Source organism: Ascaphus truei, unplaced genomic scaffold (assembly GCF_040206685.1).
Source record: "Ascaphus truei isolate aAscTru1 unplaced genomic scaffold, aAscTru1.hap1 HAP1_SCAFFOLD_2252, whole genome shotgun sequence".
NCBI classification, from domain to species: domain Eukaryota; kingdom Metazoa; phylum Chordata; class Amphibia; order Anura; family Ascaphidae; genus Ascaphus; species Ascaphus truei.
In genome coordinates this window covers 12497-30715 of record NW_027455168.1, presented here as the reverse complement: position 1 = coordinate 30715, position 18219 = coordinate 12497, and the positions used below count along the sequence as shown (strand labels likewise).

General features: G+C 43.9%; 1 long non-coding RNA gene across 1 annotated transcript; it reads left to right on the top strand.

The window, feature by feature from the left end:
- The first annotated feature begins 3276 nt into the window (after positions 1 to 3276).
- Positions 3277 to 16111, top strand: LOC142477679 (uncharacterized). The gene is made up of 6 exons (XR_012792606.1): positions 3277 to 3371; positions 7003 to 7122; positions 8109 to 8206; positions 9771 to 9881; positions 13200 to 13311; positions 15043 to 16111. It is a non-coding gene; the product is annotated as an uncharacterized LOC142477679 (long non-coding RNA).
- The last annotated feature ends 2108 nt before the right edge of the window (positions 16112 to 18219 follow it).

Genomic DNA, 18219 nt, shown 5'->3' with positions numbered 1-18219 from the left:
ATAACTTTCCTGTCACACATTCTCCATCTCTGTTGCTAACATGTCTTCGTCTTCTATTGATCTGTCTGTGGGTATACATCAGGGCTCTGTTCTGAGATCTCTCTTTCTCTCTACATACTATCATTTGGTGACCTCATCAACTCTTTGTGACAATCCTATAAATAACAAATACAAATATCAGGTCATGGGAATAAGTGATTTGGACATAAAAGTAACATTTCGGAAGTGTGGACAACTAATACATCTTGTAGATTGCCTTTACAGTGTGATGTCATTGATTCAGTAGATTGTGTGCAGACCAGGACTGCAGTACAGTGTCACTCACATGGATGACTTGCGTGGTAGAAGCTCAAGAACAAGGATGTCAAACTCCAGTCCTCGAGGGCAGCAAACAGGCCAGGTTTTCAGGATATCCCTACTGAAAACCTGGCCTGTTTGGGACCCTCGAGGACTGGAGTTTGACATGCATGCTCTAGAAGGAGCACAGCTGTGGGTGGGAGGTGGATTTGCTTTGCATCAAATGGTTTGGAGCAAGGTTTATTGTATGTATTATCATAATAACAATGCAATGCTTAACTTTTATTTCAGGAGGGATGACTGCAGAACAGAAGTGAATATTGAAGCCATGTGTTCCTTTTCTTGCAAAAGAGAAAATTTGAAGGACAGTTGAAGAGAAGGAAAATTACTACACAGAGACAGATAAGCAATGTGTATATTTCTCATTTACCATTTAGTATTTGTCGTTTTATTGACTCCACACAATCCGGCTGCTACGGGTTTCACATTGAATATTTTCATCTCTACTCTACCCCTTCCTGTGATCTGAACCATGCAAGTTTTCGTTGATTCAATACATCATGAGTAGAGGGTGGCTACAGTATGAAGTAAAGACCCAAGGACCACATCTACTACCATTCATAACAAGAACATGTGCAGTAGCGCACAGCTGCAGTTCTATGTGATTGTTATGAAAGGTTGAGGTGGTAAATTCTATGAATCTGGAGTGGGATGGATCCTGTTTGCATCATATGGTTTCATCTAGGCCAGTAGATTATATAACTCTCAGTACAGGTTACACATGGCATCAGTATTAGTGATTTAAAGAGGAGGAAAGCTTCAATGTGGAGAACAAAGCCAAGTAATGTTGAAGTTACTCCTTTTACCATTTACTTGGTCAGTCTGTACTGTCTACTCTCCACACAGCTGCTAAGGATCTTCCATTTTAAATACTTTCACCTCCTATTCTGCACTGCTTTGCTGCCCATTATTCAGAGATGCGTTCCAGTCATGTTTAGCACTCTGAATCTCTCTGCAGTCATTGGTTCAGCACATCATGGGTAGAGCATGGCTACAGATACAGCAAGCTATTATTATTTTACCGGCTGATCACCCATAATATTGCATTAAAACATAGAATATCACTTAATTTCCAAAAGATTCAGTGATGCTGATAATGCAGAATCTCACAACATTTCCCATCATAATGCCATAATGCACAAGTGGGAGAAATAATCCTTGCTATATCTGTACATTGTGTGACGTATTACCTCAATGACCAATGAGAGCAAGTACATCTTCTGTATAGAGCGGCTGTGTTATGATGCAGTTATTGATCATCATTGACATAATCACAAGAATCTTATGCAAAGGGAAATTGTCCGCAGCGAAGTGAGATTTCAGCCCCCAAACGTCTGTAATATTAATGCAATGTCTTACTTTTGTTGCAGTGAACACTGAAGAGACGGATCTACTACAACACTGTACAGGATGAGCATACGCTACAAGCAGCAAAATGATCTTGCAGTTGACAGTATGTTGTTCTGGTAATGTGCACAATTATTATTTATGGGCTACACACCACAGTGCTGGACATATTCTGTTAACTTCAACTCTACTCCTAACATGGAGATGTCTTCCTGGTGTTACTGATTCAGTACATCATATGCACAGTGTGGTTATGATATGATGGATTGATTTAATGAACCCACCAACCAATGATGACATCTGCATCATCTTCTGTAAAGTGCAGCTACAGCATGATATTATCAGCATTTGGTGCGGTATAATCAGAGGTATCTATGTGCTTTTGTGCCTGTTTTAAGTCCTCCAGCTTAACGCCCCTACACCTCCCACTACACAGGCATACTTACTTATGCATACACTGACATCTGGCATACCTACACACACCCCAGGGCCACTTCCTTCCCCTGATGTCAGGGAGAGGATGGGCATGCAGAGTGCAGTAAGTCTCCACGTTACTCTGGCCAACAGTCTTGGCCTACCTCCAGCATCTGTCACCCACAACATCTGTTCCCTCCTTGTAAAGTGCTGAACTATCTCACCTGGGTCAGTGCTATAGCTGATCACAGTGCCCGATCAGGATGTCACTGTGACAGGCAGCAGTGCAGATTGACCGGTCAATCAATGCAGTGCCGCAACATATGCACTAAATGAGATTTCCGTGCCCCCAGTCAGGTTACTCCCTGGGCAGTGACCCTGCTCACACCCTCCCCTAGTTCCACCTCTGATCACAATTATCTCTCTTGGAGAGTGTAGCAAATTGGAGTTGGGGGAATCTCACCTCTGCCATGCATGGTCACAATCTGGGCACAGGACCCAAATAGTGGGCAATGTGGCACTTCTTACAGTAGAGAATAAGTAACTTTATTCTTTACTTGTGTATTAAGGACCTTATTTGCATTAAATTCAGTCCACATGGGACCAAGACTTTCTGGCTTACTGAACAAAGTGGAATTGTTTCGTAGAGGGTGGAGAATTGTATTTTATCTGAAATTACCCCCTCTGCACAAAATACAAACAATTCTACCCATACAAGTACCTTGTGGAAGTTGTTGCCCTCTATCTTCCTGTGGTCTCTCCCTGTTTCTCACCGTGCCTCCTCCCATTTCCTTGCACCTCTGCGTCTCCGCATATATCCCTATACTCAGAGCCGGCTCCGGTCAGTGACATGGGATGCCCAAATATGAGCATACCCATATATGGGCATCCATGCCACTGACCGGAGCCCGCTCTGTTGCGGATATGGAGAGAGACTGGGAGATTTACATCCCCTTATAATTCATATGGTGCATAGTACCGGCACGTATTGTTTTACCGGTACTGTGTACCTTCCTACTTTCACACTGGTACAGTATATGCTGCAGTGGGACTGAGAGGGATATATTGGTAACACATAGTCATTGTTGGGGGAATTCAATCCATTTTGAAAATAGTAATGAAATGTTTTTTACTTTTCTTTTTTTTCAGTAATGAAGAATGAAACATTTCTGTTAAAATTGAATTGGAGGTGAACTGGATTCATCATCAACTCTGCACCAGTGTGAATTGATGTTCTTTAATGTTCTGATAAGGTACATGCAACATCTCTTCCTCAACCCCTGCACCACTCTCTGCCTCTTGCCTCTCTCTCTCCACCTCCCTGCTAAGCGTATTAACCCATCTAATGTAATCCACATTCCATGTCTCACTTTACTCTTCACTTCTCACGTGCCCTCTGGAATGACTGCTCTCTGACTAACAAGGTCTATTTGTACATGACCTCTTCTGCTCTCATCATCCACCACCTCTCATTCCCCTCACCCCTGTCCTACTCGATACCTCAGCTTAATTGAACTCTCTCCTCTGACATCTACCCTTATCTCTAACCTCTCCTCACTTTCTGCTTAAACTAACTATTTTGTTAACTCTTACAATGCTATCATCTCCTCCTCCCTCCTCCTCCATCATCTATATGCCCCTTCTAGGCTCTGACACACTCATCCCTCTAAGGCCGTGATTATCATGGGCACACGCTTGGTCGTCCACAGTGCGTGCGAGCGATGCAGGGCCTCCCCGTCGCCTCGGACCTCAGTGCAGGGATTGCTGGAGCGACAGGCATGCGCTAACTTTGCCTTCTGTTGCGTGCTTACTATAGACGCAGCCTAACCCATGCATTGGTTTAATTCACAAGCACGCTCTCATCACACTTCATCACATCACACTGCTGCTCTTAACACCTATGGAGGAAATCTCACAGTCTGATTTTCTACACTAAACCTTTGTCCTGTTCTGTAAAACTCTGCTCCTTTTTTTAAGGTCAAACACTACTTTTTCCTCACTCATCAACACTCCAATTTCATTCACACTGTCTTCTATGTATTTGAGTCCCACCACTGACTTTCTCCTCCCACTTAACAACCATCCTTTATTTCTCCTCAAGCCTTTGCTCACTTGAGGCAAGGTGGATGCCATCCACAAGTAGATTCGTTCTCTCCCTTCCCCCTCTCTCTTTTTCTATCTAGATCTCATTGCACTCTTGACTCCTTTTCTCCTGTCACAAAGCTGGAACCTGATCTTCTCTTCTCCCTCTACCACATGCCCTCTCAATCCTATATTCTCACTCTCACCCACATCTTCAATTCCTCCATATCCTTTGGCTCTTTCAACTCTTCCTTTTAAGCATGCAGTGGTCACCCCTATTCTCAAAAATAACCTTGACCTTGTGTGAATTTCTAACTATCGCCCTGTATCCGTCCTACCATTTGCCTCCTAATTGCTAGAACGTCTTGTGATCTCCCGTTTGATCAACATTCTTAAATCACATGCTCCTCTGGGCCCTTCACAATCTGCCTTTCCCAATGTAACCAATTATGTACATAAAGAAAATTCCCAAGGTCCATTTTACTTACTAATCCTGCTTGATCTCTCTTCTGCTTTTGATACTGTCAATCACTCTTCTCATTCATATTCTAAACTCTTTCTTCGTATCCGCAGCAAACTTATATCCTGGTTTTCATCATACTTCTCCATCACACATTCTCCATCTCTGTTGCTAACGTGTCTTTGTCTCCTGTTGTTTTGTCTGTTGGTATACCTCAGGACTCTGTTCTGGGACCTCTCTCACTACATACTATCACTAGTTGACCTTATCAACTATTTTGTCCCTTGATATCATCTCTATGCAGATGATACACACACCTATCCACCCTACCGTCACTCCTGCAATTTAGTTCCTAGTTTCGGGTCGCCTCCTGGCTATATCCTCCATGGATGACACTCTTCTGCCTTAAACCTAATGTCTAAAACTGAGCTCCTCATATTTCCCCCTAAATCTGGCCTAATATCACCTTTCTCCATCGCAGTAAACAGTACTACCATCATCCTGTCATGAAAGCACATTGCCTAGGAGTAACATTTGACTCTTCCCTTTCCATCTTCATTCACGACACTGGCTAAAGTTTGTCGATTCTTTCTCTGTAATATTTCCAAGATTTGCCCTTTTCTCTGTCAATCTACTGCTAAAACGCCAATGCATGCCCTTATCGTATGGGTTAACATACTGCTAACAGGGCTCCCTGCTTCACAACTTTCTCATTTGCAATCTATCCAAAACTCTGCTGCTTGAATAATTTCCCTTTCTCCCACAACAGTATCTGCTCATCTCCTCCTCCTCCTTAAATCCCTCTCCTTGCTTCCCATCAAGTTTCAGATCACCTACAAAGTTCTCCTCCTTACCTTTTTGTTAAGGTTCTCTATTAGTGGTGTACCGAGTACCCGGCGTTACCCGACACATTTCCAGCTACCCGGACATTACTCGAAACCGGCCACTGAGAAGTGGACTTGGCCGGGTAATACCCGGCGTCGGGTAATGTCAGGGCAGCTGGAAATAATCTTTTATACTTACCTTTCCTAAGACATCTAGGATCAGCAGCAGCAGTCCTCTGATGTTGGCAGCATCAGAGGTGTCTTCACCTGGCGGGGGGAGCTGCAGAAATCACTTCCACAGCACCGAAGCAGGTAAGCTGTGTCTGTGAGCCTGCAGCTCCCCCGCCGGCTGAAGACACCACAGATGCTGCCACCGTCACAGGACTGCTGCTGATCCTAGATGTCACCGCCACCCGGAAGGTAAGTGCCAAACCGTGTACCCGACCGGGTAGAACCTTTCATTTTGGCCGGGTACCCGTTACCCATTTTTTTATAGTTGAGGACCCAGTCCAACACTATTCTCTATTCATCTGCTCCTTCCTACATATCATCTTTGGTCTCGTTATGCCCTTCCTCGTCTCCTAAGCTCTACTAATAACTGTCTCCATTATACTTCTTACACCTCTACTGCGCACTCGCTCTCTTGCCTGAAACCCTTTCCCATCAATTTACCTGTGAAACTCACACACACTCAGTATATGCCAACATACCCTCTTCCACCCACATTTAAGATCAACCTTAAAATTCACAACTTAAATGAAGCATTTCAATAGCTTTTACTCGTTGCTACTGTCACTCATTCAGTCACTAACTATTGTTCCCAAGAAGTGCTTTATACTACAAGTACCCACCATTAAGGACAAGCATTGTCATCTACTGCACTTGTTCCCCCACCTGTTGTCTCTCTGTAAGTCTCCTTACATTTCTCTTAGATTGTAAACTACCCAGGACAGGGATTTACTTTCCTATTGTCTGTTTTTGTTTGTTGAACTTATTGTATAATAATTTCCTGTACTTTTTGGTCTCTCTTGTAAAGCGCTGAGTACACAATGGGTGGTATATAAATAGAGATATATGCAGAGTCTAGAGACAAGGCACACGTGTATAGGTAGCTACAGTTTATCCGGGACCGTATGCATCCTTGAAGTGCCTGTCCCAGTTATTTTCTATTGATTGCAATGTAGGAGTGTCTGTCCTGTCTTATTTTTTTTATTATTATTATTATTATTATTATTATTATATATACATAGATATATACAAAGATTGTTTCCTGTCGTTAGCATGACATTGTGTGACACAGTGTGATGTCATTGATTCAGTAGATTGTGTGCAGACCGGGACTGCAGTACAGTTTCACTGACATGAATAACTTGTGTGGTAGAAGCTCTAGAAGGAGCACAGCTGTGGGAGGGAGGTGGATTTGCTTTGTATCACATGGTTTGGAGCAAGGTTCATTGTATGTATCGTCAATAATAATTATAATAATAATAATGCAATGCTTAACTTTTTTATTTCAAGAGGAAAGACTGCAGAACAGAAGTGAATATTGAAGCCATGTGTTCATTTTCTTGCAAAATAGAAAATTGAAGGACAGTTGAAGAGGAGGAAAATGACTACACAGAGACAGATAAGCAATGTGTATATTTCTCATTTAGTATTTGTCGTTTTATTGACTCCAAAAAATCCGGCTGCTAAGGGTTTCGCATTGGACATATTCACCTCTACTCCACCCCTTCCTGTGATCTGTACCATGCAGATTTTTGTTGATTCAATACATCATGAATAGAGTGTGGCTACAGTATGAAGTACTGACCCAAGGACCACATCTACTACCATTCATAACAAGAACATGTGCAGTAGCGCACTGCTGCAGTTCTATGTTATTGCTATGAAAGGTTGAGGTGGTGCAATCATATGAATCTTGAGTGGGAGGGATCCTGTTTGCATCATTTAATTTGATCTAGGCCAGTAGAGTATATAACTCTCAGTACAGGTTACATATGGCATCAGTATTAGTGATTTAAAGAACAGAAAAACAGGAGTGGAGAACAAAACCAAGTAATGTTGAAGTTACTACTTTTTACTATTTACTTGGTCAGTCTGTACTGTCTACTCCCCACACAGCTGCTAAGGGTTTCCATTTGAGATACATTCACCTTCTACTCTGCACTACTGTGCTACCCTCTATTCAGAGATGAGTTCAAGTCATGTTTACCACTCTAAATCGCTCTGCAGTCATTGATTCAGCACATCATGGGTAGAGCATGGCTATAGATACAGCAAGCTTTATTTTACCCTAATATTGCATTAAAAAATAGAATATCACTCAGTTTCCTACAGATTTACTGATGCTGATAATGCAGAATCTCACCCTCCCATCATAATACACCAGAGGAAGAAATAATCCTTGCTATATATGTACATTGTGTGACATATTGCCTCCATGACCATTGATGGCAAATACATATTCTGTATAGAGCAGCTGTGTTATGATGTAGTTGTTATTGATCATCATTGAGATATAATCACAAGAATCTTATGCAAAGGGAAACTGTCATTAGCATAGTGGGATTTCAGCCCCCAAACTTCTGTAATATTAATGCAATGTCTTACTTTTATTGCAGTGAACACCGAAGAGACGGATCTACTACAACACTGCACAGGACAAGAGTATACACTACAAGCAGCAAAATGATCATGCAGTTGACAATATGTTGTTCTGGTAATGTGCACAATTATTATGTATGGGCTCCACACCACAGTGCTGGACATATTTTGTTAACTTCAACACTACCCCTACCATGGAGATGTCTTCCTGTGGTTGGTGTTACTGATTCAGTACATCATATGCACAGTGTGGCTATTATATGATGGATTGATTTAATGAACCCACCAAACACTGATGACATCTGTATCATCTTCTGTAAAGTGCATCTACAGCAGGATATTATCAGCATTTGGGGTGATATAATCAGAGGCATCTATGTGCTTTTGTGCTGGGTAAAGTCCTCCAGCTGAACCGCCCCCCGCCCCCCACCCCCCTACACCTCCTGCCACACAGGCAAACTTACTTACACACACAGCACACTTACTTATGCACACTGACACTTGGCATACCTACACACACACACCCCACAGCCACTGGCATGCATGCAGAGTCCTGGGCATGCAGGATGGGCATGCAGAGTACAGAATATCTCCACCTTGCTCTGGCCCGTACTCTTGGCCTACCCCCAGCATCTGTCACCCACAACCTCTGTTCCCTCCCTGTAAATTGCTGCACTAACACACCTTGGTCAGCGCTGCAACCGATCACAGCACCGGATCATGTCACTGTGATAGGAAGCAGTGCTAATTGACCGGTCAATCAATGCCATGTGGCAACATACGCACCAAAAGAGATTTCCATGCCCCCTGACAGGCTACTCCCTGGGCAGTGACCCTGCTCATCTTCCACCTCTGATCACAATATTCTCTCTTGGAGAGTGTAGCAAATTGGAGTTGGGGGAATTTCACCTCTGCAGTGCATGTAGAGTCCTGTATGCAGAGTACAGAAAGTCTCCACCTTAGTCTGGCCCGTACTCTTGGCCTACCCACAGCATCTGTCACCCACAAATAATACATACACTAATACTCCCCACAATACACACTTTAATACCTCCTCAATAATAATCTCCCCAATAATATTATAGTCTTAAACACAATATACACAATACCCCCTAACACAAGATACCCAATCTAACACTCTCCTCTGCACCTCAACATAATATACACACTATAATACCCTACACACAATATAATACTCCCACACACACACACAATATACACACTATCCTCCTACCGCCATAAAACACAACCAATAATACACACACACTTTGTGGATGTTGGGACCAGCTCCTTGCATGCACCAGTGAAAGAGAGAGGCCTGCCATCAGTGCCTCCCTCCGTTTCCCATCTTCTCCCTGTCTCCCTCCCTTTCTTTGCATCTCCCTGCATCTTTGCGTATACCCAGTCAGTGACGGCTCCGGTCACGTGATGCCTTAATATGGGCTTATCCATATATCTGTTGCAGAGATGGAGAGAGACCTGGAGATTTTACATTTCCTTATAATTCATATTGGTACTTAGTACGGGCACTTATTGTTTTATCAGTACTGGGTACCTGACCGTACTGGCCTACGAGTGAGAAGGCAATATTGGCATCACACAGTTACTGTTGAATATGTCATTCAATCCATTTTGAAAATAGTAATGCAATGTGGTTTTGTTTTGTTTGCTTTTTGCAGTAATGAAGAATGAAAAAGTTATATTAATATTAAATTGGAGGGGAACTGGATTCAGCATTTCTTCATGAACTCTGCACTTGTGAGCATTGACCTTCTTGAGTGCCCTGACAGGTACACGCAACTTTAAGACTATAATCTTCATCAACTGCTGTGCAAGCTTTCGTGCTATACCTCCCCCTCCGGTTTTGATTTATACATTTGCTCTCTCAATTCATGTCCTCTAATATCTGGAGGCTCTCTCCTAGCATTTCTCTCTACCACAGCACGTCATCCCAATGTAACCTCTCTCTTGTTCTTTCTGTTTACTGTTTCCTCACTCCTCTGTAAAACTTTTCTAATTTCTCTAACTTCCACACTCCTGCTTTTATCCACATGTTCTATACACTTTCCTTCCCCTACCTTTGCATGTGTCTACACAAAGCACCATTTGTACAGACCTCTATTGCAGCTATTTCTGCACTGCTCAATGAAATGCACTCCTGCACATCCTATTCTCTTCCACCTTCCCTCATTCTCTACGCCCCCCTCTCAAAGCCCCCTCTCTCTATGTCTCCTCTCTCTACGCCTATCTGTCTCATTCTCTTGACGCCCTTCTCTCTCTACATATCCCTATCTCTGTCTCTCTCTACACCTATCTCTGTGTCTCCTTCTATGCTCGCTGATGTTGGGGGATATCTCTTATAATCTTGGACCGGCTCATATACACATCAGGCCTCCCTACTAAGAGTGTTAACCTATCTAATGTAATCCACATTCCTTTCCTTACTTTTCTCTTCCCTTCTCCTGTGCCCTCTGGAATGTCCACTCTTACTAACAAGGCTCTAGTTGTACATAACCTCTTCTGCTCTCATCAGTCACAATCAGTCATTCCCCTCACCGCATCTTACCTGTCCCACTGATTTGCCTCTGCTTAATTAAACTCTCCTCTGACATCTACTCTAACCTCTCTTCTCTCTTCTCTCTTCTCTCTCTTTCTTTCTGCTTAAACTAACAATCTTATTAACTCTTACAATGCTATCCTCCTATCTATATGCCCCCTATAGGCTCTGACACACTCATCCCTCTAACCCACACCTTTGGCTAAATTCCCAAACACACTCATCACACTTCCACTCGCTGTTCTTAATACCTACGGAGGAAATCTCACACTTTGTTTGATTTTTCTACAGTAAAAATGTCTCCTGTCCTGTATAAAGCTGCTCTCTAGGGCTAAATACACTACTTTTTTCCACACTCATCAACACTCAAATTTAATTTACGCTGTTTTTTTTCTCTGTATTTGACTCCCTCCACTGACCTTCTCCTCCCACTTGCCATCCTTCCTTCACTTCTCCTCAAGCATTTGACTACTTCAGAGGCAAGGTGGATGCCACCCAAAAGGAGATTCCTTCTGTCCCTTCCCCCTTCTCTCCTTCTACCCAAATCTCCTTCTGCACTTGACTCCTTTTCTTCTCTTACAGAGCTGGAAGCTAATCATCTTCTATTCTCCCTCTACCACATGCCCTCTAGATCGTATCCCCTCACACCTTACTGCATCTCTTAGTCCCCACTCTCACCCACATCTTCAATTTCTCCCTATTCTCTGGATTTTTGCCCTCTTACTTTAAGCCTGTAGCGGTCACCCTTTTGTCAGAAACAAACTACACCCTATGTGCCTTACTAACTACCGCTCTGTATCCCTCATGCTGTTTGCCTTCTAATTGCTAGTGTCAACATTCTTAAATCACATGCCCTCCTGGATCCTTTACAACCTGCCTTTCGTACAGCACGTTCTACAGACTGTGCTTAAAGCTAATTCCCAAGGTTTTTCCCTACTAATCCTACTTGATCTATCGGCTGCGTTTGATGCTCTCAATCACTCTCCTCCTTCATATTCTAAACTCTCTCTTGGTATCAGTAACAAAGTTCTATCCTGGTTTTCATCATAACTTTCCTGTCACACATTCTCCATCTCTGTTGCTAACATGTCTTCGTCTTCTATTGATCTGTCTGTGGGTATACATCAGGGGTCTGTTCTGAGATCTCTCTTTCTCTCTACATACTATCATTTGGTGACTTCATCAATGCTTTTGGCCTTAGATATAATCTCTATGCGGATGATACACACACAAATCTATCCACCCCTGTTCTCACTCCTGCAATCCAGTCCCTACTCTTGGGTTGTCTCCTGGCTATATGCTCATGGATGGCACTCCACTGCCTTAAACTTAATGTCTAACACTGGGCTCATATTATCCCCTTTCTCCATCACAGTAAACAGTACTACCATCTATCTTGTCATCAAACATGTTGCATAGGAGTAACATTTGGCTCTTCAATTCCATCTCCATTCACATGCACGGCTATGGGTAAAATGTGTTGCCTCTTTCTCTGTAATATTGCCAAGATCTTCCCTTTCCCCTCTCAACCTACTGCTAAAACTCCAATGTATACTGTTATCCTATAGGTTATTTTAACATACTACTAACAGGCCTCCATGCTTCACAACTTTCTCCTATGCAAAACTCTGCTGCTTGAATTATCTCACTTTCTCCCACAACAGTCTCTGCTCATCTCCTTAAATCCCTGTCCTGGCATCCCATCAAGTTTTTGTATCACCTACAAAGTTCTCCTCCTTACCTTTTTGTTAAGGCTCTCCATTAATCTGCTCCTTCTTGCATATCATCTTTGATCTCTCGTTATGCCCTTGCTTGTCTCTTGCACTATAACCATAACTGTCTCCTGTAAACTTCTTTCACCTCTACTGTTCTCTCACTTGCCTGAAACCATTTTCCATCACTGCACCGTACATGTGAAACTTCCTCACACTCAGTATATGCCAACATAACCTCTTCCACCCACATGTAAGACCAATCTTAAAATTCACGACTTAAATCAAGCATTTCAAAAACTTTGACTCGTGGCTACTGTCCCACACCCACAGTCACTGCTAACAACTATTGTTCCCAAGATGTGCTTTCTACTAATTGTACCCACCATAAGGACAAGCATTGTCATCTACTGCACTTCTTCCCCCAACTGCTGCCTCTCTTTAAGTCTTCTAACATTTCTATTAGATTGTAAAGTTCCCAGGGCAAGGATTTACTTTCCTATAATCTGTTTTTATTTGTCGCACTTATTTTTTAATTATTTTTCCCCTCTCCCCTAATGATATACATATAGGTTTTCCTGTCATTTGCATGACAGAGTTATTATGGTTAACTATTGCATCATGTAGACTGCCTTTTCAGTGTGATGTAATTGATTCAGTACTTTGTGTGCAGACTGTGACTGCAGTACAGTGTCACGAACATTAATGACTTGTGTGGTAGAAGCTCTAGAAGGAACACAGCTATGGGAGGGAGGTGGATTTACTTTGGATCACATGGTTTGGCGCAAGGTTCATTGTATGTATGATCATAACCATGCAATGCTTAACTTTTATTTCAGGAGGGAAGAACAGTGAATATTGAAGCCATGTGTTTCTTTTCTGTCAGAAGAGAAATTTTGAAAGACAGTTGAAGAGGAGGAAAATGACTACACAGAGACAGATAAGCAATGTGTATATTTCTCATTTAGTATTTGTCGTTTTGTTGACTCCACACAATCCAGCTGCTAAGGGTTTCGCATTGGACATATTCCCCTCTACTCTACCCTTCCTGTGATCTGTACCATGCAGGTTTTTGTTGATTCAATACATCATGAGTAGAGTGTGGCTGCTGTATGAAGTATTGACCCAAGGACCACATCTACTACCATTCATAACAAGAACATGTGCAGTAGCGCACTGCTGTAGTTCTATGTGTTTTATTAAAGGTTGAAGTGGTGCAATCATATGAATCTGGAGTGGGATGAATCCTGTTTGCATCATATGGTTTCATCTAGGCCAGTAGAGTATATCTCTCAGTACAGGTTACACATGGCATCAGTAGTAGTGATTTAAAGAACAGAAAAAACAAGAGAAACTTCAATGTTGATAACAAAGCCAAGTAATGTTGAAGATACTCCTTTAACTATTTATTTGATCAGTCTGTACTGTCTACTCCCCACACAGCTACTAAGTCTTCCATTTGAGATACATTCACCTCCTACTCTGCACTGCTGTTCTGTCCTCTATTCAGAGATGTGTTCCAGTCATGTTTACCACTCTGAATCACTCTGCAGTCATTGATTCAGCACATCATGGGTAGAGCATGGCTACAGATACAGTAAGCTTTATTTTACCGGCTGATCATCCATAATATTGCATTAAAACATAGAATATTACTCAGTTTCCAAAAGATTCAGTGATGCTAATAATGCAGAATCTTACAACACATCCCATCATAATGCACCAGAGGAAGAAATAATCCTTGCTACACTACCGACACGTTTTATTGAAGCACGGCTAGCACCGCAAGCCGGGGGATGCCCCGGCGTGCTAGCCGCACTCCCTCAGCGTGCCGCGCATCACCGATGCACGGTCACGCGTCATCGGGTGCCTGCGCCCCCTGCACGCGCGTCCAGGGCTCCCCGAGGGAGCACTGGTGTCCCGCGATGTGGGGGACAGCGGCAGGGGGTTCCGGGGGACCCGACGGACCCGGCACCGGAAGGGAGAAAGCCCCGATCGGAGGGCGCTCCTCCGCTGCTTCGGCGTGCGCCCGGCACCCTCCGGCGCGCGCCAGGTTACTGCTGCGGCCAAGAACGGGCAAATGCTCGAATAAACTCGGCCGCAGCAGTATACTGCTGCGGCACAGTTTATTCGAGCATTTGCCCGTTCTGTGCCGCAGCAGTAGCCTGGCGCGTGCCCGAGTGTGACGGGCGCGCGCCGAAGCAGCGGAAGAGCGCCCTCCGATCGGGGCGCTCTCCCTACCGCTGCCGGGTCCGCCGGGTCCCCCGGAACCCCCTGCCGCTGTCCCGCGATCGCGGGACACCAGGGCTCCCTCGGGGAGCCCCTGGACACGCGTGCAGGGGGCGCACGCTCCCGATGACGCGTGACCGCGCGTCTATGATGCACGGCACGCCGAGGGGCGGCCACTAGCAAGCCGGGAGATTTCCCGGCTTGCGGTACCGACCACACTTCAATAAAGTGTGTCGGTAGTGTATCTGTACATTGTGTGACGTTTGGCCTCCATGACCATTGATAGCAAATACATATTTTGTATTGAGCGGCTGTGTTATGATGTAGTTGTTATTGATCATCATTGAGATATAATCACAAGAATCTTATGCAAAGGGAAAATGTCTGCAGCATAGTGGGATTTCAGCTCCCAAACTTCTGTAATATTAATGCAATGTCTTACTTTTATTGCAGTGAACACTGAAGAGACGGATCTACGACAACACTGCACAGGACAAGAGCAAACACTACAAGCAGCAAAATGATCTTGCAGTTGCAAGTATGTTCTGTAATGTGCACAATTATTATTTATGGGCTACACACCACAGTGCTGGACATATTCTGTTAACTTCTACCCCTACCATGGAGATGTCTTCCTGTGATTGATTCAGTACATCATATGCACAGTGTGGCTATGATATGATGGATGGATTTAATGAACCCACCACCCACTGACATCTGCATCATCTTCTGTAAAGTGCAGCAGGATATTATCAGCATTTGGGGTGGTATAATCTGGGGCATCTATGTGCTTTTGTGCCTGGATAAGTTCCTCCAGCTGAACCACCCCCCTATACCTGCCACACAGGCATACTTACAGAGCACACTTACACTTGGAATACACACACACACACACACACACAGACACTGTCATGCATGCAGTGTCCTGTATGCAGAGTACAGAAAGTCTCCACCTTACTCTGGCCCGTACTCATGGCCTATCCCCAGCATCTGTCATCCACAACCTCTGTTCCCTCCCTGTAAAGTGCTGCACTAACACACCTGGGTCAGCGCTGCAGCTGATCACAGTGCCGGATCATGATGTCAATGGGATAGGCAGCAGAGCTGATTGACAAGTCAATCAATGCAGCTCCGCAATATATGCACCAAAAGAGATTTCTGTACCCCCTGTCAGGCTACTCCCTGGGCAGCGACCCTTCTCACCCCTCTCATTCCACCTCTGATCACAATAATCTCTCTTGGAGTGTGTAGCAAATTGGAGTTGGGGGAATCTCACCTCTGTAGTGCATGGTCACAATCTGGGCACTGTACCCAAATATTGGGCAATGTGGCACGTCTTACAGTAGAGAATAGAATAAGTAACTATATTCTTTACTTGTGTATTAAGGAACTTATTTGCAATAAAAATTCAGTCCACCTGGGACCAAGACTTTCTGGTTTTCTGAATAAAGTGGAATTGTTTTCCTATAATTTTATATTCTCTGAAATGTAACATCACAATAAAGTACTCCTATTTTTTTCCTTTGTGCTTTTTTATGGACTATTCCTTTATGTATTTCACTTAATGGGACTAATTACCTTACGATTAGATTTCACTTGTATTTTCTTGGGTTACTCTTTGGAATTTCTCTCTGTGTTCATTTATACTATCTTATTTAGAGCAGTCTTTGCCATTGGACCCCATTTCTTGCCAGAGAGATCTGTAACACAGAGTATTGAAGAGAGTACAGAACAGTGGTGAAGTAGATTTTTATGCTTCTAGGCAGCCTCCCTTCTCACCATGTATTCTGCCCCCGACGGTCTCTTGCACTGCTCCCTCCTACACCCACTCTCCTCACTCTTCCCTCCCCTCCCCGCTATCACTCAATGACCCCCTCTCATTCAATCCTGCTCCCTTACTCCCCCCTCACTCATTCTTCCTTCTGCACACACAATCCTCCCGAATATCACTCCCAAACAACACACACACTAATTCTCCCCACAATACACACTATAATACCTCCTTGTGACGATAGCTTCCACAGGCTTATTAATATTACACAAAAATAATTGGGTTTGAACTGAACGAGGCTTAAGATATAATAAATTGTATTTATTCCTTAGAATATAGGTGAACACAACAGATAATACAGTAACGAACAAGAAGTACACTTACTTAAGGGTTGGGGAATGAGAAGTATGATGTAGCATTTCTTTCAGCAGTGAGGAAATCATTCAGGTGATATCAGGTAACCATATCAGCAAACGAAGACAAAGGATATATGGGTGGACAGCAGTTTATAAACCATTCTCCTTCTATTCTTAACCTTAAGCACAGGGGATTGGTTTCCAATTACCTCCAGCCACTCACTAACGTGGGAAAGCATTCTGACCCATGCCCCCCTGCTAGTTGGCACATGCGCAGTAGAACTCTGGGGGTCTCATTTCTGAAGCCCCACATTTACGTCAGGAATGCCAGACAGTCTACCATTTGGAGTTCTGGCAGGAAAACCTTTGTTGAAAGGTGTTAACTGGAACACTTAAGACCTGCCCTGGTTTGGGCTTCGGATAAACAGTGAGGGTGATAAAACTCTTTGAACAGCACTTAAATCCTAGACATAGCGGCGTCCCCAGGGCCATCTGCTACCTTATGGCCCAAAAGAATCTCTTCTGGGTCTTTGTCCATACCTTAAGATACACTATTAAGCATAAAACATAAACGTATTAAAATATCCGGTTCCGTTAGGTTTAGCAGGTCCAAACTTCCCAGTTCGCATTGCCAGAACTGGGACACCATATGGTCCAAAAAGCGACTTGCTACGACCTAAGAAACCGGAGTTACACCAATGCACATTAAATCATTTTAATACAAAAATCTCCATTGAAAAAGAAATCTCAGCTTTTCACTAAATCCCCATTGAAAACAACGGGCAGCTCCGCCATAGACTTTCAATGGTAAATCGCCGCCATTGAAGTCAATGGGGGTTTTCTGCCATTGAAGTTTATGGGAAAAGTCCCGAACTTCAAGGGGGTCCATACTCCGTCGGGTTGGTCCAAGCGGGTCAAGGATGGTTCTGCAGCGATGCCGGAGCAGTGGCTACAGATACCCCAAACCCTGATCCGCTGAACCCTCCGGAACCGGAGATATGGATTCCTAAAATTCAGCATTTCTCACTTAGTCATTTTTCTGAGCCGTTTCTGCCGCCGCCGGCAAAGCCTATGGCGCGACCCGCTCTATCTGGTTCGACCCTTATCGGGGGTCCAGGATTCGGGGACCCGGTGGTGGTCGAGTGGGGGGACGCTTAGGAACTAGGGGCAAAAAGAATTTTATCCCTAGGTGCCCTAAAACAGTTTATTTCCCCGCTAATTGACGTTGAACTTGACCCAGTGATTTTAGCTCTTTTGAAGGACATTGTATCCGCTTTGCGGTTTGCGGTCTGGACGGCAGCCAACTAGGTTACCTCGAGGCATCTCCATTGAAGTCAATGAGCCCATTGACTTTCAATGGGAAACCGCCGCTCTCCCTCTCGGACGCCACCTGCTGGTCACTACAGGAAACAGGACGAAAACAGCACAAATTCCTATTGAAATGCATTGAGCCCTAATGGCGGCCAATGGGGACCTGCAAAATGGTGCCCGAAAAGGCGGGAA